The 23,076-nt window shown below is 33.0% G+C and overlaps 1 protein-coding gene across 1 annotated transcript in view; it reads left to right on the plus strand.

The window, feature by feature from the left end:
• Positions 1–23,076, plus strand: part of LOC145296156 (uncharacterized) — a 743,526-nt gene that overhangs the window by 641,696 nt on the left and 78,754 nt on the right. The window lies entirely within an intron of this gene.

Genomic DNA, 23,076 nt, shown 5'->3' on the forward strand with positions numbered 1-23,076 from the left:
GATCACCCACTTTACAACCAGTCAGTCTCAAAGTCATTCAAGTCATACTTCAGATCATTCAAGTTGTTTTTGAAGGATTCCATTTATTTTTTAAGCATTCAATTCATTCTTAAGGTCATTTAATTCATCCTTAAGTTCATTAAAGTCATTCTAAGTCATTTACTTTTTATTTATTTAAGTCATTTCATCCCATTTTTCGGTCATTTTAGTTTATCTTTAAGAATTTCATGTCAATCCTACATTCACGCATTCATTCATTACACGAGACCATGCGACTAATGGCTATCGGCCTTGTTTGTTTTTTGTTTTTTTTTTTGTTTTTTTTTTCAAATTTAACCCATTAGTAACTATTTTACAGGTTAAAAACTAAATCGAAAGTGTTCTAAAGTCCAAATACACTATATAGCAAGTTTCAAGTCTATAGACCAAATATTCAGAGAGAAGTTTGGTCGAGAATTTTCGCACATACACAGACAAGGTTACTTAAGATCATTAATCATCTGATAAGGAGCCGTAAAAAAATTTAATAATCGTTTTTCAAAGGAATATGCGAATTAGTTAACCTTTATGAAGTCGTCCGCCATATACTTAAATATTTGAAGATATTAAAAGGGGCAAACTCACTTTTTTGATACACTATATCTATAATATAAAGCTGAATGTCTGTGTGTGTATGTGTATGTCTGGTCACGAATAGGCTCCTATATGGTTGACTATTTTAAAAAACTGATTACATATAATGATAGATGTATCGAGACAAAGGAATGGGTATGTTTGATCTGGCAGAACAGTGGTTTATTAAAATTGTGGGGTCTGCGTTGGCGCCTGGTTCACAAAGTATGGAAATAAAAAATTTAAAAATTTAAAAAAAGTTTACAAGTGTTTTTGATATAGATGTACATAAGAATACTTTGATAAGTATGTTTTAACTTAAATAGGGATGGTATAATAAAATTGTGGGTTCTTCGTTCGCACCTGACCTCCATAGAACGGAAACATGTCACAAAGTTTAACAAGGTGTTTTAATATAGATCCACAGAATATTGTGATAAGTGTTTCAGTGTGAGCAGGTATATTATAATAAATTATGGGGTTTATCTATTTTATTTTTACTTTCATCATATTTTGCTTTGGTTTTGATACCCACAAATTCAACCCAAATTTACAACCCTTGCTTTTCATAACCTATCATACTTTCATAAATCAGAGTTCATTTTCTGTAAGCTATTTTTGAACCCAGTCAACGACGGCGGGTACTTTTGCAAGTATATATATATATATATATATATATATATATATATATATATATATATATATATATATATATATATATATATATTAAATCTGACGGGTTTGCTTGATCTGTGTTGGTTAATAGAATTTCTTGTGTGCGGGGTGTTTGTTCAGTTGGTAGAGTGCTTGCCTCACATGCAGGATGCTCGGGTGTCAATTTCCGGGTTCGAATATGTCTGACTGATGATCCCAAATAGGGGTTCTTGTGGGCTGCGGCGTTCTTTGGACTGTGGAAATAATTATATATAATCTCTCACATTCTGAAAAGTATATATATTCAATCTGACGAAAATAGCAACATGAGCCAATGATGTTTCTCATTATTAAAAAAAAACTTTCTTTGAAATTAAAAAGAAAAAAAATCGTTTATAAAAAATCATTAGATATTTGCTTCCTTAATGTGGTTTCAAAAATAGTTTATTTGTTTATTGAAAACTTTAATATTTTAAAGATGTTTCTAAATTTCTTCTTTTTTTTTCTTTATTTTTTTTTTGACAAATCTCATTTTCCTACCGCGACAACGCTGTTAACAAAACATTCAGCAACATCTTTCCAATGCTTCGATAACAACATGAGTCAAGGTCATTTCTAATTACGTGAAAAAAAAATATTTTCCCACAAAAATAAACATCAAGATATAACTAGAAACGGAACGAGAATTTTAAAATCTTATTAAGTAACTAGCTGAAGTATCCAGCGTTGCCAGGTTGTATATGATATATTTGAATATTTTGTCCCCATACATTATAATAAATATTTAAAAAAACATAAATTCATAATGACTTCTTTTCCCACACGCTTCTTGTGGTGGGAGCAGTAGCACGTTTTATTTTATAGATGTTTCGCCAGTAGATCTAATCGTTTTTTTATAGTTTAATCTTTTATATTTTAGTCCTTCTTTCGAAATATGATGTAAGAATTTCAATTATCTTATATTTTAGTGCATATATGAAAACTGTTAAATCTTTATTTTAATTATGTTATGTACAATATATATAAAGATGGCATTAGTAATCTATTCTGTTAATTGGTGAATAAACCTCTAGCATTAATTTTGAAGCACCTCTACATAAACAATATTTTTGGTGTGACCTCTAACAGGTGAGTAAATGTAGAGGTTTTCAGAACTTCCAATGCGTGAGCAACCAACATACAACTGACCATGAGAAAAGCAAGGTGTCTGAAGATTAAGTCCAACAACTTTTAGCTTTGTCCTTGAGCTTTACTTATAGGCATGGTATAAAGTAATTTTTGTTGGGAATTGTACATTCTTTAACTGTAATGGCATGCCAGAAGGAATCAGGGGAATCCGAGGAATTAACAGTTTCACTCTTAAAATGTCAAGTTATTTTAATGGCTTCCAAAACATTAGTTTTCAAAGATTTTATTGCTAATCGTGTGCCATTGCATAGGTGGATCAATATTTTTTAATAATATAACTTGGACTTGGAATATATATATATAGTCGTGCTGATCAGAAAAATAGAACATCATGTTTTTGGCCCTAAGATGTAATTGGTGCTAAAATATTCCTATCATGCTAAACTAACTGAAATAGTTGTTTTACAACAGAATTTTCTTTTCATATCAATTGCAATGTCAGTTTTTGAATATTTCGTGTTTCAAAATAATAGAACAATGCAGCTAAGTAAACGAAATAGTTTTTTTTATTAACATAAATACAAATAAAATTAATTAATATTTAGTAGCAGCACCTTTTCCCTTGATAACAGCATCAAGTCGCCGGGGCAACAAGCTTTTCGCAATCCTGTGTAGACACTGAATCCCATGTGTTCTGGATTGCAAGCTTCATGGCTGCAAGGGTAGTAGGTTTTTCTTTACAGAGCTTCCTCTTCATCTGGTCCCACAAGGCTTCAATAACGTTCAAATCTGGCGAGTTCGCCGGCCATTCAAGAACAGGGATCAATCGTTCTTGGGGCCAGGAAGACGTGGTCTTGGAAGAATGTGCCGGTGCCAAGTCATGTTGAAAAATGATGTCTGTAGCCTCCCTGTCAAACTCCTTCCTTCATGATGTGGCATTCCAGACGGTTGTAATGAATTTAGAATTCTACAGGAAATTCTACTGCTTGATCTTCATCAATAACGCAATCAATGGATTGATAAGAATACTTTAACCCAGTCAACTCCTGCAAAAGATTATAATTGATCAGTTATGTTACCATGAAAACAATGTAAACATTTTTTAAATAATTTTTAACAATGAATACTTTTTTAATGATAAACAATATTAATATAAATAAAAATATTAAATTGTCAAAATATATTTAAAAAAATTTAAATAATATGAATAGAGCTTTTCATAGTTATAAACTATGAAAACTTTTTTAAAGCAATATAAAAATAGAACTTTTTATCATTTGAAACTATGAAACATTTAAGTTTCAGTTTAAACAATATAAATAGAATTTATAATTTTACACAATGTAAAATGCTTTAGTTTTAATTCAAAATTGAATCACGTGATTATTATTAAATACTGTGATTAGTTATAAACGATACAAATTAATATTAAGCACGCGTATTCTATTTCTACTTTGATTAATTTTATCGTTTATTCCCTTTCAATTATTTTTTAAATTTATTAATTTCCACGTGTATTCTCTTTTACAACTACGACCACCACTTTTAACATAAAAATTATTCTGTTTAATATTCGAAATACTACTTATTTTCGGAAAATTCAAATATTTAATATATAAAATATTCGTTTTCAGCATACCAGAAAACCAGTGAAAGTCGTCATTTTAAAGGAAACCAAGTAAAAATTTACCGTTAAAAATAATTAAAAGTTCGGTAGTTATGTACTTTATGTATCGTGCTGAAATAACGTTATTGTTTCGAAAGCCATTCTTAACACGGAGAGTGGGGAGTTTTGTAAGTATTTTCTGCTTCCACTTAACAATTTAAAAAAAAAAATATCGTAAAACTTGAATTTAATCTGGAGAAAACTATTTTAAAATAGCACAGTACCAAAAATACATAAGCACCAAACTTCTAGTTAAATTGGTTTAAATTAAGAAAAAAATACAAAAAGTTCTGCTTATATTGTTTAAAATAAAAAAAGATGTATATTGATTAAAATAAAAAGAAAAAGGTTTATATTGTTTAAAATAAAAAGAAAAAAATTATTTTGTTTAAAATTTTAAAAAGTGTGTATTCTTTTTTTTAAGTTGTTTTCATATTGATTATTTCTGCTTACTTAAAATCAACTTCTGAAATACCGATGTCATTGTTTATATATTGTTGGCATAGTAACATAACGGTGCTTATGGAGTTTAGTTCCTTTTATTTGATAGAGGGTTCGAGATTAGTTTGTCACCTAAACGCCCGTTTTGACAGATTTTTTAGTACTTGTGCAGTGTACAAACCATGTTGAAATAATCACTTTATTGTTTAGAAAGCCATTCTTAACATGGGGAATGGGCTTGTGCACTTTCACCTAATAGTTTAATGAAAAAAAGAGAGATTATTTACAGAAAAATGAAGAAGCTATGTAAATTAAGGATATTATTTGGAGAAAAGAAACTTATCTCAAGGAAACAGGTGTATTAATTTAAAGAGAAAGTAATGTCGATTGGCACTTGTATCGATGCGGGAGGGGGATGAAAGAAACTTTATAAATAAAATTTCATTTTTAGAGCAACATCAAATGTTATTTAATTTCGTTTAAAAATAATGAGAAAGTAAACTTCTGTTTATGTTTGAATGATTGGTTTCGTGTCAACCTTTCATGTGTTGAAATAGTCTCGTGACGGTGTTTTGACTGAAGTAATTGGCAGATGACAATCTGACTATTTAGGCTGATTTTCATCAGTCGAGGATTCGAACGTGAATACATGTTTTGATTTTGTTTTTTGTACTGAAAATCATATTCATGGAAATTACTTATTCTACTGTAAGCGAAGTAAGTGTCGAGGATAACCAAGTGCATATATTTTTATGATAAATGGAAAATATCTCATGCTATTTAAAATATTTTTAATAACATTTAAAAATATTTTTTAAAAAAACAGGGATCACTAAAATATTTGTAAAATTTTTCGGAAGATGAGAATAATGGTCTGAATTAAAATATATGAGATTTTATCTGATTAGATATTATTTTTCATTTTGATTTTTTTAGAATTAAACCTGTATTATGTGTTGGCATGATGTCCTGTGTAAGAAAGTTCTATCAGAAAAAAACTAAAAGCAGTAAAAACTCATTCGGAAAAATTTGGCAGTTTCTGCTTGGTATCAATAGTTGTTCATCTAATCGATAAATGAATAATATATATATAGGTATGTTTCGTAAATGCTATGTAACGTCTGAAAAAAAAGAAAAACGCATGCATTCGAAACGTAAGAATTTTTGGTACTCTAGCATAATTTGACCCGGATTCTCGAGAATTCCCGTCAAGCAGGGATCGGGCGAGACCGGCAATCATCGATTTCAGCCGAACGTGGTTCAAATGTTTAAACGCTAAATCGACTTTTCATGTTTTATTTTTATGTAATGTTTTTAGTATTTGTTTCGGTGATAATAAGAGGGGGGTCTGATTATTTATTTGTAATTCATTGGCTGGGCGTTTAATAAAAAAAAATAACATCATAAAAAATTAATTTCATTTTGAAATCCTATCTGAAATGTAATATGGTGCGTACACTGTAAAAACACCGAATATTTCTTTGTAATTAATAGGTTTTTTTTCTATCTAATCGGTCAAATAATAATAAAAGATATACAGATATGTCTTCGATACGTGAATAATAAAAAGATGTATTGGTTTTTCTTTGTATTAACAAATTCAAAACTGCGAGTATATTATCGGTATTATGCCATTTTTTTTCATTAATTCAAAGACAATCAAATACGTAGCGTTCTAGCCTAATGCTGTTTTAAGTGTGCGCATGCGCAAAACAATCGCGGCTCGTGTTTAATGTAGCTTACATGTAAATTTGCCGATTTCTGTACGCGTTATTCATGTATGTAAACATAGATATAACTCGCTAACTTGGTGCATGAATATTATTTCCTGAGAATTTCAGTGCTATGTAACCAGTAGTTTAAGAGTTTACCTGTTAGATATTTACACGCACACGTACGTCTACTGTTTTATTTATATAGAAGAAATGAAACACTGATAATTGAAAGTTAATATATATACAGCCATTGTAGATCTGATATACGATCGCCGAGATATATATATATATAGTGTGTGTATGTGGACGAGGTGTCTTCGATAAGCTTGCAGATTTTTCGTACAGGCATTTAAAACTGTCATAGACTAGCGAAAATTCAGTATGTTATTGTTATACAGTTTATAAAATAACTGACCAATTTTATCATTCCATGTTCAAATGAACAGCTACAGCAGGATTTGGAATACACCCTATTAAAGCCTGATTGTCACAGCTGGTGAATTTCAAAAATGCAATCTGGACATGAGGACACTGTAGAAGAACAATATGCAATAACATTCTGTTTTAAACTTGGAATAAATGTCACAGAAACGTATGGAATGCTTCAGACTGCTTTTGGACCATCTTGAATGAATCGATCATCATTTTTTGAGTGGCATAAGCGATTCAAGGAAGGCACGAGCCTGTGAGGGATGATGAGAGATGTGGGATGATTAAGGAAGTTAGAATACCAGATGGGCCAAATAAAGAATTTCATGGATAAGGACCGTCGTGCGTTTATAGATACAATAGGTGCACAGTTTGATGTCAGTGTGGGAATTGTATACACAGTTATTTGTGAAGAACTGAAGATACGGTAGATTTGCGCGAATGCACCAGTCCACAACTCCATCTTTGTCATAGAGTATTTGACCAAGATGGGCATCAAGACAGTTTATCACCCTCCTTATAGTCAAGACCTTACTCCCTGTGGCTTTTGGTTTTTCCCAAAGCTCAAGGAAAATCTTGGAGGCTGTCGTTTGAGACAACTGGGGAGATGAAAACGGCTGTGATGAGGATCATTGACACGCCAACACAAGAGGACTGTCATAGTTGTTTAAATGGTACAAGTGCATTGCAGTCGGAGAAGATTACTTCGAAGGGGGCTAGAGTTTTATGTGTGTACTATTAATAAAATTGACCATACAAAATTTCTGCAAACTTATTGAAAGGCGTCATATATATATATTATTTATAAAATTATTGGCTACGTGTGCCCATAAATGCGCTATCGATATCGCCTGAAGCTAAATAAACCGACGAAAGTGCTGGTATTGACCCGAAACACTACCGAGAGAATATTAGACATAATAATAGAATTATTAAATATTAACAAAATCCCACTTTCTTAGCAAATTGAAAATTCATATAGATCTGACCCTTTAAATTTTAGACAACATAAAAAAAATCAAAATCATCAAATTGGATCAAATTTAGAATAAGTATTCTAGAAATAAGGTCTAGTATTATTATATATTGATTTGAATCTTCGTAAAGAGATATGAAAGTGGCGCAAAATCTTTCGTTCGAAGAATTAATTATATTCTTTTGGCACACATGCACACACGTATATGTGTGTGTACATGCACACGCGCATGCGCGCGCGTGTGTGTGTGTGTGTGTGTGTATGTATGTGTGTGTGTAATAATTATAATTATTTCATCCAACTATATAAAATTTTATATTTTATGTAATGACTTCGGTAATGAGTATAACTAGGTACTAAGTTATGAAAATATATACGGTAATCAAGTAACACTGAATTTTCCTCCTTTTATCTTTATGGGATTCGTCAGGATGTTATGAAAATATTTATGGCAATTAAGCTACACAATTTTCTACGTTTCACCATCACGAGGATGAAACGCGGAAAATTCTGCCTAGTATCATTGCCATAGATATTTTCTAAATATTATATATATATATATATATATACATACATATATATATATATATATATATATATATATATATATATATATATATAGTCGTGCTGATCAGAAAAATAGAACATCATGTTTTTGGCCCTAAGATGTAATTAGGGCTAAAATAGTCCTATCATGCTAAACTAACTGAAATAGTTGTTTTACAACAGAATTTTCTTTTCATATCAATTGCAATGTCAGTTCTTGAATATTTCGTTTCAAAATAATAGAACAATGCAGCTAAGTAAACGAAATAGTTTTTTATTAACATAAATACAAATTAAAAAAATCAATATTTAGTAGCAACACCTTTTGCCTTGATAACAGAATCAAGTCGCCGGGGCATGGAATCAACAAGCTTCTCGCAATCCTGTGTAGACACTGAATCCCATTTGTTCTGGATTGCAATCTTCATGGCTGCAAGAGTAGTAGGTTTTTCTTTGCGGAGCTTCCTCTTCATCTGGTCCCACAAGGCTTCAATAACGTTCAAATCTGGCGAGTTCGCCGGCCATTCAAGAACAGGGATCGATCGTTCTTAGGGCCAGGAAGACGTGGTCTTGGAAGAATGTGCCGGTGCCAAGTCATGTTGAAAAATGATGTCTGTAGCCTCCCTGTAAAACTAGTTATGCAACACTGGCAGTAAATTAGTTTCCATGATATCTTGGTACACTTTTGCGTTTACAGTTTTTTGATGAAGTATAAATTACCAACACGTTTAGCACTCATACAACCCCAAACCATGCAAGACAGCGGGAACTTCACAGACTTCTTAACGCATTCTTGATTATACCGTTCCGTGGTTCTTCGCCAAACACGTGGCCCTTGGTCGTCGAAAGAGATACAAAATCGAGACTTATTTGAAAAGATCACACGCCGCCATTCGTCTACAGTCCATATTTGATGAGCAGTTGCCGTCGCAGCCTCTTGAACATCTGCTTTTTGTTAAGGAGCGGTTTGGTGGCAGCTATACGATTTCGGTATCCCAGTTGCGGGAGCCTTCGGTAGGTAGTACTTCTCGAAACGTCGGCACCAGAAGCCTGTTTCCACGTTTCAGTGATGTGACTTGTTGATTGAAATCGACTTTTCTTTGCCACCCTGTCCAGTGCCCGGTCTTGCCTTTCGGTTGTGCTTTTCTTTCGTCCGCATTTCTTGCGATTGCTGTTGGAAAACCCTCAGCACCTTTCTGGTGGACTTTGGTCACCACCGATCTTGAACATCCAACCTTGATTGCGGTTTCCATGTGCGTCTTTCCTTCTGCCCACAAATCAAAGATACGCTGCTTCTCAGGCAAAGATGTGTCTTTAGAGCGATCCATACTTATACAGTATTATTAAATCGCTTTCAAAATCTTTTTAAACAATATTTACAAAATTCTTTAGTTTATGATTACTCAACAACAAAATGTTCTATTAAATTGAAACGTTAACTTTTCTAAATGACAATAAAGTACTCATTGTCTGCCATACGCACCTCTTCAAATGATTAAAATAGTTGCAATTGTTATTTAAATATAAGATATCTAGCCTGTGCAATTTATAAGCCAAAAATTATCCCAAACGGAATGAAGTTACATATGTTCTATTATTTTGACGAGCACGAGTATATATAATGTGTGTGCGTGTGTGCGTGTGTGCGCACGGGCGTGTGTCTAAGGAGAGAGATAAAGAGAGATAGGGAAGTTGTTTATTTGAATGATTTCTTGTAGGCTGATTGGTTTCAACAACTCGCTTTTTTTCAAATTGACATCGTATCTGTCCGTTGCAATTACTACTTACATTCAATGACTTGTCATCAAGTTAAACGCCTCTTCTTCCGTTCCGGATAGTGGGGGGATTTTTTTCTGCGCAATTCTGGTTATGATTTGGAGCTATTTTTATTACTTTTGCCTTGTTTTTATTCAAGTTTTCATCCTTGCTTCATTATAAGAAGCTTTGTCCGTCGGTCGGTCTGTCATGCTTAATTTTAAAATAGTAATTTTGGGATACGTCCACGTTTTGTCAGGTCGTAGGTCTTTCATGCTTAATATTTAGACTGCAATTTCATTATTAAACATGTATTTAAATGGACGCCTCTTAGGAATACTCAGTATTTATCTTCTTTTTCCACGACGAGGAGATGTGACACAAGAGTTGAAAAGTAGGATTGAAGAGCCGGCACCCCAAAGAAGGAAAATTCTACCATTCGAAACATGCTTGGGCAGCCCCATCGGCATTCCTCAATAGAGTTGCCTCAGGCGATTGGCAATAAACTAACCCTTTCTCAAAGAGAAAATAAAGCCTGGGAAGATGAACCTCCTAAAATTGCACATGTCCAGCAATACATCGCTGTCATTTCAAGAATTTACAAAACTCTGTTGGTTTTTGGAGCCTTGCTACTTGTTCTCTTTGATTTTGAGTGGTTAATTAATTTATTGGTTGTGTGTGAGCGTAATTATGTTATGGTTTCTGTGTGTTTATTTTCATTTATTCCTCTTTGATTATTTTGGTAGGCGCATCCTTGTATATGTGCTATAAAAGTTGTCCATTCTCAGTCTGCTACTATCAATTTTGATAAAGGTTCTTTTTCCAGTGGTTTGCCATTCTTAATTTTAATATAGAATCGTTAAAACTACGCAGATCTATAAGAGGTTACGTTTGTCTTTTAGTAAATGACGTTAAATTTTGAAATAGTATTTTCGACGGTCTGTTACGCTTAATTTAAAAATAAAATTGTTAGACACATACATATAATAGTATAAGTCGATCTGTAACGCCAAAATTTGAAATATCATTTCTCGCAGTCTGTCACGATTAAGTTTGAAATGAGAATTGTCAAATGTATTTAGATATTTCTACAAACTGTTATGTGTGTCCGTTAATTCGTGATTTAAACATTATTTACTGTAAATAATATTTTCAATTATTTTTCACACTTAATCAAAATGTTATATGCATTTCTTTAATAGTCTGTGTCGATCCGTGACGTTGGGGTTTGAAATGCCATTTACGACATTCTGTCATGCTTAATTTAAAATAGGATAGTTAGATTATCTCTATAAAAGCGTGTTTCCTGTTGATTAGTCTGTGACTAATATTTGAAATAATAGTTTCGATCGTCTGTCACTCTGAAGTATAAATAACATTTTAAATCGCCAAACAGGTAAATTGAATGAACTCATCTTACAAATACCGATGCATTTTTCTTTCTTCTTTTGAAGTTTCTTGCGCAATTCCACGTATGTTTCAGGGATATTTTTTAATGCTTTTTTTTATTTTTCTCTTGGTCCACCCTTCACATTTCCATTAATGATTGAATTGCAGGAGACAGTTGAGTGAAGTTGGAGACGAATGGCGTATTGGGATTCACTCGCTGACTCCTATGCACCAAATGGGCTGACAAGAAGGAAACAAGGCACACGCATACTAATTGCAGTTCGTAGAAAACTGAAGATAAAATACGTGATTATATCTAAAAAGGAAATGAAAATAAAATATTCAAGACAGTGAGAGAGAAAATAAAGAAAAAAAAAACGATATATAATATTATTCAAATAAATATTAACAATTATTTTTGTACTTACAGACACTACTGTTTCATGCTTACGCAACCATCAGTATAGGTAGTGAGAATTACTGCTGGTCGGGAGATTCGAACTTAGCTGCAAAGCCACTCTTGACGTTGTTGACTTTCATTATTACCTCAAGGCCACCGGCAATTAACACAAGGACTGAAAGAAAATTAAGTAGCTAATAAATGCTATGTCGGCAGGCTTTCATAGTAATAGTATTCGACGACCAAAAGTCAGAATGTTACATTTGCGCTAAAGTTAGCTGCTTTTTTCTTAATTCTCTAAAGAGGGTTCAATTTAAATTTCTTAAAGCGGCTTTTATCTTTAATATTTTCAAATAAATATTAACAATTAATCTTTATACCTACAAACAACTAGTCTTTCATGCTTACGCAATCATCAGTGTAGAAAGTGATAATTATTGCTGGTCGGAAAATTTCAAACAAGTCACAAAACCATTCTCGACTTAGTCTCTTTCCCTCTTTCTTTCTTTCTCTCTCTTTCTTTCTCTCTCTCTCTCCCAGTTTTTTGAAAAAACTAACAATCTTATTAAATTATAAAGAAGGATCAAAACAACGAGTTGATAAAAACCTCTAAGACAACGAATCTAAATTTGATTCGTCTTTTATTTCTCTAAAATGTTACCCGTTCATATTTGACTTTAAATTGAAGTATCCTAGTGTTCACGTCACGTAAAAAAAATAAGCCTCAAATCGAGAAGACAAAAAGAAACTCCACAACAATAGATGAGCTTAAAACCAGCTGAAAATATCCACCTTTTAGCATCGTAATTAGATCGTAATTGTTGTTGTTACTAGGTTATACAACGTACCGTTTAGTTCATAGACCTTAAGTCTCTCCTAGTGATCATCAGGAGCTCATTAATTTTCACCTTTCTGGTTTATTCAATCGAGAAATCCACCGCAGATTGAAAGGCGATGAGAAAACGGTACGAATGACCGTGCAAAAGCACCAAAACACCGGCAGTATTCATGATGCCCCTAAATCTGATCGTCCTAGAGTTACTTCTTACAGGAAATACAATGCTATCAAGATCCACAAAACAGATTTAAGAGGCTTCCCAAATCCAACAACAGTGTAATCTTGTTAAAAAGTTCGCTCTTTCTACAGTTAAGAACAAATTGAAGGAATTTAATTTGCGAGGCTGTGTTGTAAGACATAGGTTAATGATTTCTGTAAAGAAGAGAAAGCACCGTCTGGACTTCGTCAGATCCAATGAAAATCATGTTTCTTCGTATTGGTCGAAATGATTTTTAGTGACGAAAGCAAGTTCAATATGCTAAGCAGTGATGGTAAGCAGTACGTCCGTCAAAGAAAGGACGAAGAATTTAATCCTAGGTTACGTTTCAACGCTACAAGGTGGTAGAGGTTCAATTTGGGCCTGGGGCGTTTTTAGTGCCAATAGTCTAGGGCCTATGAATGGCTTGCAAGGTCGAATTAATTCGACCAACTACGATAATATGTTGACTGAGCATTTTCTATCCTACTTTAACCGGAATTTGGATGATAATGGTCACATTCACACAGCTGGCAACGTCAAGAGGTTCCTTAAAGAGCATGATATTCTGTGTTTCTGCACAATCTCCAGACCTCAATCCTATCAAAAACGTATCGCATTACATCAAGCAACAACAACGTAATGATAAAATTTCAAATCTGTAAGAGCTTTGGACAAAAATTAAAGAGAAGTGAAATGCTTTTTACCCGAATATTGCCGCAGACAAATTCAAGAGAATGAATGGTCCAAAATTTGCAGGCTGTCAAATTGCAGAAGGACTATGCTACTAAATATTAACTAGTTTATAATGTTTCGATTGTATTTCCGCTGCATTAATGTTCTAAAGTTAAATTTAAATAATAATTTTCCAGTGTGCGGAGTTACTTTTTGCCATCTCGCTTATTTTTTTAATTATTTTTTTAAATTCATGTGAACACTGAGATACTTCAATTAAAAGTAAAATATGAACAGGTAAAATTATAGACGAATAAAAGGCGAATCAAATGAGGTATAAGTTGTTGAAACAGTTACATTCAATTCAGCTTATATTTGCGGTTTTGAAAAAATTACATATGGAAATTTCTTTTTAGCTTATATATTGTGATACATTTGTAAAATGTATAATACATTATTTTATTGATTTTCAAACCGAGAGAAAATATATTTGCTTCATCTTTTACTTTTTTTTTATTTTTGCGCTCAAAAAGCCAGTTGTCAGCTGCCTGTTTTATTATGTAAACAAAATAGGAAGAAAAAGAGGAAAAGAAAGAGAAGGAGATCGTATGAACTTAGGGTGGAAGAGGAAAGAGAAAAGAAAGCTTATAGACAAGATAGATAGAGGCGAGAAAAGATAGAGAGAATTTACAAACCGGAGAGAGAGATATAAAGAGAAAACCGTATATAGAGAGAGATAGACCGTATATATAGAGAGGGAACTGACAAAAGTCGTCAACAGTAATCGGAGCTTTGTGCTTAGAAGCGAAGGTCGGGGTGGCGACGACAGCAAAAGAAAGACGACGATGTCGCGGAACCAATTATAGACGAAGTCAGCGGTGGCGATGGAGGTGAACATCTGTTTTGACTAGCGGTCGAAGCGAAAAGACCGACTGAACAAGAGTAAACCCAACAACGACGTAGTTGGGTGAAAAATCGAAAGAATGGTGAAATACTAACGACAGACCAGTGAACTCATATGAGCTTCAGAAACAAGGATTCGGAGCAAACAACGTGTGTGCATAACAGTTGTAAACAACGAGGAAGGTGAATATAAACAAAACAAAGGAAAGAAATCAAAAAACAAAAGAAAGGACACATTTAAAAAAAATCGTGAGTTATGCATCCAAAACTTTTCATCTCTCTCTTGCATCTCTCTCATGTAACTTATGATCCATCTCAAAATCAAACAGAGCAGGCGAAGGTTTTTCTTTGATATGAATATGGACTGTTACATGTTGGTTATATATTTTTCTCTTGGTAAAATTTGAATGACATAAGACTATTTCACTTATTTCCCTTTTCTTATTTTGAATTTTATTTATTTTTATATAAATAAAAGTTTGTTCATTTTTCATTGATATTTGTCCTCGTTATTCCTATGTTATTTCGTTGTCAAGTAGATTTCATGTTATCGTTGCCTTCGAGACAATTTCCCTTTCCCATACCTGGATCTGACCTTAAACTATATACGATGGTGATCCACCAGCTTGCGGGTTTTAGGGAGTGTGGAGCCATTGCTCCGGGGTCCACTTTGATCCGGAGTGGTATTATCTGCTAAAATAATTAAAATTAAATATATTCTATTAAAAAAATTTCTTCAAAATCACTGGATTCGGCATTAAATAACCTGAAAAGGGTTGATATGACGTAAAACAAAAAATAACCAACCAACAAACCTTTCTCATACTAACGCATTGCTAAGGAACTTGGGAAATTTCGTTTTTGTTTATATCTCGTTACGTCACTCATCTCTACCGTCCCCAGTAGGGCTGGGTTACGGCGTAACAAATATATATATATATATATATATATATATATATATATATATATATATATATATATATATATATATATATTAGGTTGGTGTAAAAACAATATTGTTTTCTTACATATGTTACTTTTATATATGATTTCTGAATTCATTTAAATATAGCAATGTTATAAATCATTCTAAAGCACGTTTTTCGCTCTATCGAATCATGTTATTTGTTACCATTCTCAATCTGCTGATCATTTTTACAGTGCCTTTGACAGCATGGACAATATTCAAATCCGCACGATTTTCTTGTTCCAGTTCAAATTAGGCCGAAAAGCTGCTGAGATAGCTCGAGATATCAATGATGCGTTTGACGAGAGCCTCGAAGATGAAGACGGTCGCGGTTGGCCGACTGCGGTTGTTAACGAACATTTGAAAACCTTAATTAAAGCCGATCCTCGAAATACCACGCGAGTTGCTGTTGAACTCGAGGTCGACCACTCAACAGTCGTTCTCCGATTCTCAAATAGGGAAGTCAAACAAGTTGGATAAATAGGTGCCGCAAGAATTGAACGCTAATCAAAAAATCGTCGTTTTGGGGTGTCTTCTACGCTCCTTCTGCGCAACAAAAATGACTCATTTCTTAAGCGGATTATGATGTGTGATGAGAAGTGGATCCTCTAGGACTACCGGCGTAATTCGGCACAGTAGTCGGATGCCGGAGAAGCTCCACAACACTTCCTGAAGCCGAAATTGCGCCAAAAAGGTTATGGTGACTGTTCCGTGGTCTGCATCCGGTCTCATCAATCACATCCTCTTGAATCTAGGCGAAACGATTAGGGCGAAGTACTGCTGACGAATTGACGAAATACACCAGAAGCTTCAACGTATGTGCCCGAAATTAGTCAATATGAAGAGAACAATATATGATAACGCTCGCTCGCATGTTGCTCAACCGACCCTGCAGAAGCTGAACGTATTGGGCTACGAGACTCTGCCTCATCTGCCGTATTCACCCGACCTCTCGCCCACCGATCATCCCTTTTTAAAGCACATTTACAATTTCCTGTGCGAAAAATGCTTCAAAGGCCGAGATGATACCGATTAGCCCTTCAATAACTTCATCGCTTCCAGAACTCTGGATTTCTATGCTAATGGGATAAATGAACTTGTTTCCCAATGTGTCGAATCTAATGGTTGCTATTTCGATCAATAAAAAAAAAGTGGTAGTAGGAAAACAGGCTCGAATCCTTACCGCGAAGCACGGAAAGAACGTAAAAGAAAAAACGTGCTGTTACGATTACCGCCAAACCGGAAGTGACGTAAGTTTAAATTAAGGCTAGACAATCGAAAAGAGGGATAACTTTCGAAAATATAAGTGAAAAAAGCGATCCCCCCTCCCGTAGAAAAGTGCCTAGTTTAGGGTGAAGAAATTAATTGTTTTAGCCAATTTTTCGATATTGTTTCCTCAGAACGGTCGAGCTTTAAAACGATACTGATCTTGTGAAAATCCGTCGCTTCTGTCGAAAGTATTAGGCAGACAGGCAAATATACATACATTTATATATTGGTAGCTAAAATTTTTGATCAAAATCGATTAAAAAGCTTGCCCTATCTCTGAATACCCTTTATGTAACATTTAAAATGTTTAGACAAGAAATTATCTGCGTAATTTGGTAGAGACCGTAGAGATCAAATGTTCTTTTTTTTTAATTTGACCCCTATTATGACCCCATAACATTTATTGTTTTGAACTGAAATCAACTTATTAAGTAAGATTCATGCCCAAGGAACATATATCTAAATTTTCAAGTGTTTAGACCCCAAATTGTCGGAGGAGTTTGGTAGAGTTCTCAAAGGTCAGATCGTTGAACTTTGACCCCTTAACAGCCAAATTTCTGGCCGGAAACTAATTAATTAATGAGCGCAAACTCAATACCTTGTATGTCAAAGTTAAAGTCTGTAGACTGAAAATTGACAGAGTTATTTCGTAGGGAAATGTACACGGACAGAGACACAGACAGATACTTTCACTTTTATAGATATACTAGCATTTCAGCCCGGCGTTGCCCGGGTGTTTGGTGTGATGTGTATGTTGAGCAAAAACAAAAGTGGTAGTAGGACGGCAGGCTTGAACCGTACCGCAAAGGAGGAAAAGAACGGGGAAAAAAACCTGACGTCTATGCTGTTATGACCATCGCCAAATAGGAAATGACATATTTTTTTTAATTTAGTCTAGACAATCGAAAGGAGAGGATGGCTTTAAAAAATATGGGCGAAAAAATCGACCTTCCCCTGTAGAAAAGTGCCTAGTTTAAGGTGAAAATATTAATGTTTTTAACCAATTTGTCGTCTGAAAGTCGGGCTGTAAAACGATACTGATCTTGAGAAAATTCATCGCCTCTGTCGAAAGTGTTGGGCGGACATGCAAACATACATACATACATTTATATATTAGTAACTAAAAATTTTCGACCCACACCGATGAAAAAGCTTGCCCTATCTCTGAATACCCTTTATGTAAAATTTCAAATGTTTAGACCAGAAATTGTCTGAGTAATTTGGTAGAGACCGCAGAGGTCAAATGTTTTTTTAACTTTGACCCCTATTATGACCCCTTAACATTTACTTTTTGGCGCTCAAATCAAGTTATTAAGTCGGAGCCATGTCCAAGGAATCTATATCTAAAATTTCAAGTGTTTAGACCCCAAATTGGCAGAGGAGTATGGTAGAGTACTCAAAGGTCAAATCGTTGAACTTTGGCCATTACCAGCCAAATTTCCGGCCGAAAACCGATCACAAAGATTTTCCAAAATCAAATTTTGAGTTTGTAGACTTAAAAGTGAGAGATTTATTGCGTAGGGAAATGTACACAGACAGACACACACTTTTATAGATATACTAGCATGAGTGGTCGGCGTTGCCCAGGTGTTTGGATGTGTATGCTGAGCAAAAAAAAACAAAAAAAACGGTCAATTTTTTTAATTTGACCCCTATTGTGACCCGTTAACATGTATTGTATTGGGCTCAAACTAAGTTATTGAGTTAGATCCGTGTACAAGGAACCTATATCTAAATGTTCAAGTGTTTAGACTCCAAATTATTCGAGGCATTTGGTAGAGTTCTCAAAGGTCAAATTGTTGAACTTTGATCCCTTAACAGCCAATTTTCTGGCTGAAAACCGATCACATTGGTTTACCAAATCTCAGTACCCTGTATATCAAATTTTGAGTCTGTAGATTGAAAATTAACAGAGTTATTGCGAAGGGAAATGTTCACAGACAGACAGACAGACACACACACACACACACACACATTCACTTTCATAGATATACTAGCATTTCGGCCAGGCGTTGCCCGGTTGTTTGGAGGTGTATGCTGAGCAAAAAAAAAAAAGGTCAATTTTTTTCCCCCTATTATGACCCTTAACATTTATTCTTTTAGGCTCAAACTGAGTTATTAAGTTAGATCCATGTCCAAGGAACCTATATCTAAAATTTCAAGTGTTTAGACCAAAAATTGTCGGAGGAGCTTGGTAGAGTTCTCAAAGGTCAAATCGTTGAACTTTGACCACTTAACAGCCAAATTTCTGGCCGAAAACCGATTACATCGATTTCCCAAATCTAAGTACCTTGGATATCAAATTTCGAGTCTGTAGACTAAAAATTGATAGTTATTGCGCAGGGAAATGTTCATAGACACACAGACACGTTTATGTATATATATATGTATATATATATATATGTACATATATATGTTTATATATATGCATATATATTTACATATATTTATATGTATATATACATATATGTACATATGTATATTTATATATGTGTATATACGTATAAGTATATATATATAAATATGTATATATATGTAGGTATACATATGAATGTATGTATATATTTACGTATGTATTTACACTCCTTAGCCCCAAAAGAAAAATGGGCCAAACAAATTTGATACATTTTATTGCACTAAAAGCTATATTGAACAAAGAACAATTGAACAAGGAAATATATGTATATATATATATATATATATGTATATATATGTACATATATATATGTATATATGTATATATATATGTATATATATGTATATATATGTACATATATATATGTATATATGTATATATATATATGTATATATATGTATATACATGTACATATATATATTTACATATATATATGTATATATATATTTACATATATATATATATGTATATATATATATGTACATATGTATATATATGTATATATGTACATATGTATATTTTTATGTATATATGTACATATATGTATATATATGCATATATATATATGTATATATATATGTATATATACATATATATGTATATATATATTTGTATGTATATATATGTATATATGTAGGTATATATATGAATGTATATACGCATGTATATATATATGTATGTATATATGTATTATACGTATATATATCTATATATGTATGCATATATACGTATGTATACATTTACGTATGTATTTACACTCGTGAGCAAAAAAAAGGCCAACCAAATTTTATACATTTTATTGCACTAAAAGCTATATTGAACAAAGAACAATTGAACAAAGAATTTAAACGAGACTAATAACACAGAACAAGACATTTACTTTAATAAATGCTTAGGATGGAATCGCATCCCGTTTTGATTTCTTTAAAAGATCAATACATTTAGACATACTCTCAACCAAAGTGGAACATTGTAAAGAGGAGATTCTATTTCATTCGCATTGCACAACTTTCCACAGTTTGTCATTGTTCGAGAAATTTCTTCAGGTTAATGCACGAGATATTATTGACCAAATATTCTCGGTTGGGTTTTAATCGGACCTTGCCCTAGCCAAAATATCACATCAATTGAATTATCAGGAAAAAAAATTGTGACTTTAGCAGTGTGTGCAGGGGCATTATCACGTTGAAAAATAATGTCCTGGGATATTCCTAGCTTCTGAATACTTTGTAACAGTACTGTTTCTAATATTCGAATGTATTCTTTTGATTTGATTGATTTCTTACATCTAATAAGTTCTCCAACTCCTGCTGCAGTAAAAGTTCCCCATACTATTATCCCTCCATTCCCGTGTTTAACTGTCATTTTTATGCCACTTGTCGAAAACCTTCCTCCAGTTCTTCGATTCCACCGTTCGGGAGCATCAGGAGCATCACTAACAAGACAAAATCTTTATTAATCTAACCAGAAAACATTCCTGAATCAGTATGTATCTTTCTTGCTATAACACGAGAAAAAATATCTTTCTATCGTTGATGTTCTTCTTAGATAAAAATGACTGCTTTGCACACCTTTTAGAAAAAAATTCCATTTCTTTCATTCGTCTCGATATCGTATATCTAGAAAGAGAATTTCCAGCTCCTGTTTTTAATTCTTTGCTATGGTCAACATAAGTTTTTTTTCGATCCTTCAAAAAAGTTTATTTAAGCATGTGGTCGTCCTTCAAAGTGAATGCTCTAGGACGACCAGATCCAGATTTCCCTTTTACCAAGTGTTCGACTTCGAACCTTTGACCAATTCGCTTCACTGTAGAAGGAGATGTTTTCACATTTTCTTTTCTTTAAAATATCAAAAATCTGCTTGTAAGTCATTTTGGACTGCCTTAATCCTGTAATTCGTTTTTTCATATCCTCACCAAGATGCGGTCTTACATTTTTAGGATTCATTTTCCACTTATTATTATGTGCTATAATAATAATAATAATAATAATAATAATAATAATCATCTGCAAAATAGAAATTTTCAGTTAAAATTAACAAAAATTCATGGAAAAATATTGAAAAATCAATTTCTTCCTTCTTTCTCTCTTGGACCATTTTTTGCTCATATATATATATATATATATATATATATATATATATATATATATATATATATATATATATATATATATATATCCTTTTCATACTTTGGAGTTTTATTAAAGAGTTGGTATTCCCAAAGTTATATGAAAAACTCAAACGCATGTTAGTCATATGTAATAATTTCTTTATAACATTATCAAATGTTTATTGTACATGATATGCTCTCCACTTACCAAAATGTAGCGCGGTTAAATAATATTTATTGTAATCGCTCATTATTTTTAATTTTCATGTTTTTCCAATCATAAGTAATTTAAACTAATATAAAATGCTGTTTTTACTGTTTAGTCATTTCCAGTGCGGACGAAGACCCCACGATGAAAATGTAAAAATAAATTAATACAAAATAAATACCAGCATTAGCTTTTTCGTCTAGTTTTACTCAAGAAAATTTGTGTTTTCTCTTAAAGCAGCACATTACCTGGTAGAAACTAAAAGTAAATTCGTATGAAATCGAAATCCACGATTTCATCATCGGTTTTATTCTGCTATTGAGTTTCACGACCTTTTCTCGAATCAGATAATTACAGTAAAAATGGTGCGATGCGAATCGTCAGGATTTGAACATAGCATCTAGGTTACCAATCTGGGTCTTTACCCGCTGCATTATCGTCAATTTGATGAAAGAGAAAGTGTCTAGTTTGTTTATCACGTAGTACTATTTTAGATCACTTCCGGTAGCAACTTTCGGTCCGCTAGATAGCTACTTGTTAGACGCGACGTATCTCCTATTTGCTAAATCTGCTTTATGTATCCTATTGATTTTTGACGTTAAACATTATTACATCTATAAAGAAGAGAAGTAAAGCACCACAAAAGTAAAGTTAACAATTCATGCTTTCTTGAAAATAGAAAAGAAACTCTTGATTCTGACGAATGAACTGAAATACGACGGACGAATTTAGACACAAAATGAAGTTATCACACAACGAAAATAAAGATTAGGCTCTTTTTTCTTTCGTTGCGCGAAACTACTGCTTTTTTTTCTGTGCATCCTCGATGACAGATTTTGTATCGGCTTCCATTTGTATGGAAATAAATTGTCGTGACTAATTAGTACAGCGGACATTTTGAACAGACAAAACAAGAAAAAAATATCACTTGGTAGTCTTAAGATGTCAATCGGATTTTATAAATAATCGTAAAAAAAATAAGAAGTAATGTTTTATAGAATTTCACCTTTCTATTGATTTTACATTGATATTGTATACTAGTGTGCCCCCATGGATATCCACTCTGATTTTTACGTAATTCTCTATATTTTATTTTTAATAATAACATTCTTTTTGAAATAATAAATATATGTCAGGTTGTAAATGATATTTAGAAAAAATGACTTCTTCCATTAGAATCATAGGAATGCGTGTAATAGGACATCTTCACCTTTGAAAGACTCCATCAAGATTGCTTCTACTATGATTAATCTTTTTTTACTGCAAGCTGCCATTGTAAATATTGAGCTAGTTGATATTTCACAACATTTGTAAGGGAGTTTTCAATTGCAGTACATGCGGTGGTATCCCTGGCAAATCTAGTGAATTCAAAAATTAATCGCTTTGTCTGTTTCTACAACAGTGTCGACAAACTTGTATGTGACTATCTCACTTTGAATGTTAAGCTGTATAATATTGTTAAATTTTGGACGTCTTTTTTCTTAGCTGCGAGAATAGCTCGTTTATTCAGCCAACTAGGATTTTTATAATTAATTTGAATATCTGGAAATATATTCTTTACCAATTCTTCTTTTGATCTTACAGAATTTACGAAGTCAGAGCAGCCGGTTCTTTTCCGTTCCTAATTTCCAATCATTGATGTGAAAATATCTCTGCCGATCGATTGTTTTGCAGCTGGACGCATATATTTTTTTGTTAAATTTAATGTCTTTACGGGTAAAGAGTCGAGGTGAGCATTTATTTTATCTGATGGGCTTGATTACAGGTAATGTTTGCCTGAAAT

Source organism: Euprymna scolopes, chromosome 2 (genome assembly GCF_053919585.1).
Source record: "Euprymna scolopes isolate OS-2025 chromosome 2, ASM5391958v1, whole genome shotgun sequence".
In the NCBI taxonomy this organism is placed as follows: domain Eukaryota; kingdom Metazoa; phylum Mollusca; class Cephalopoda; order Sepiida; family Sepiolidae; genus Euprymna; species Euprymna scolopes.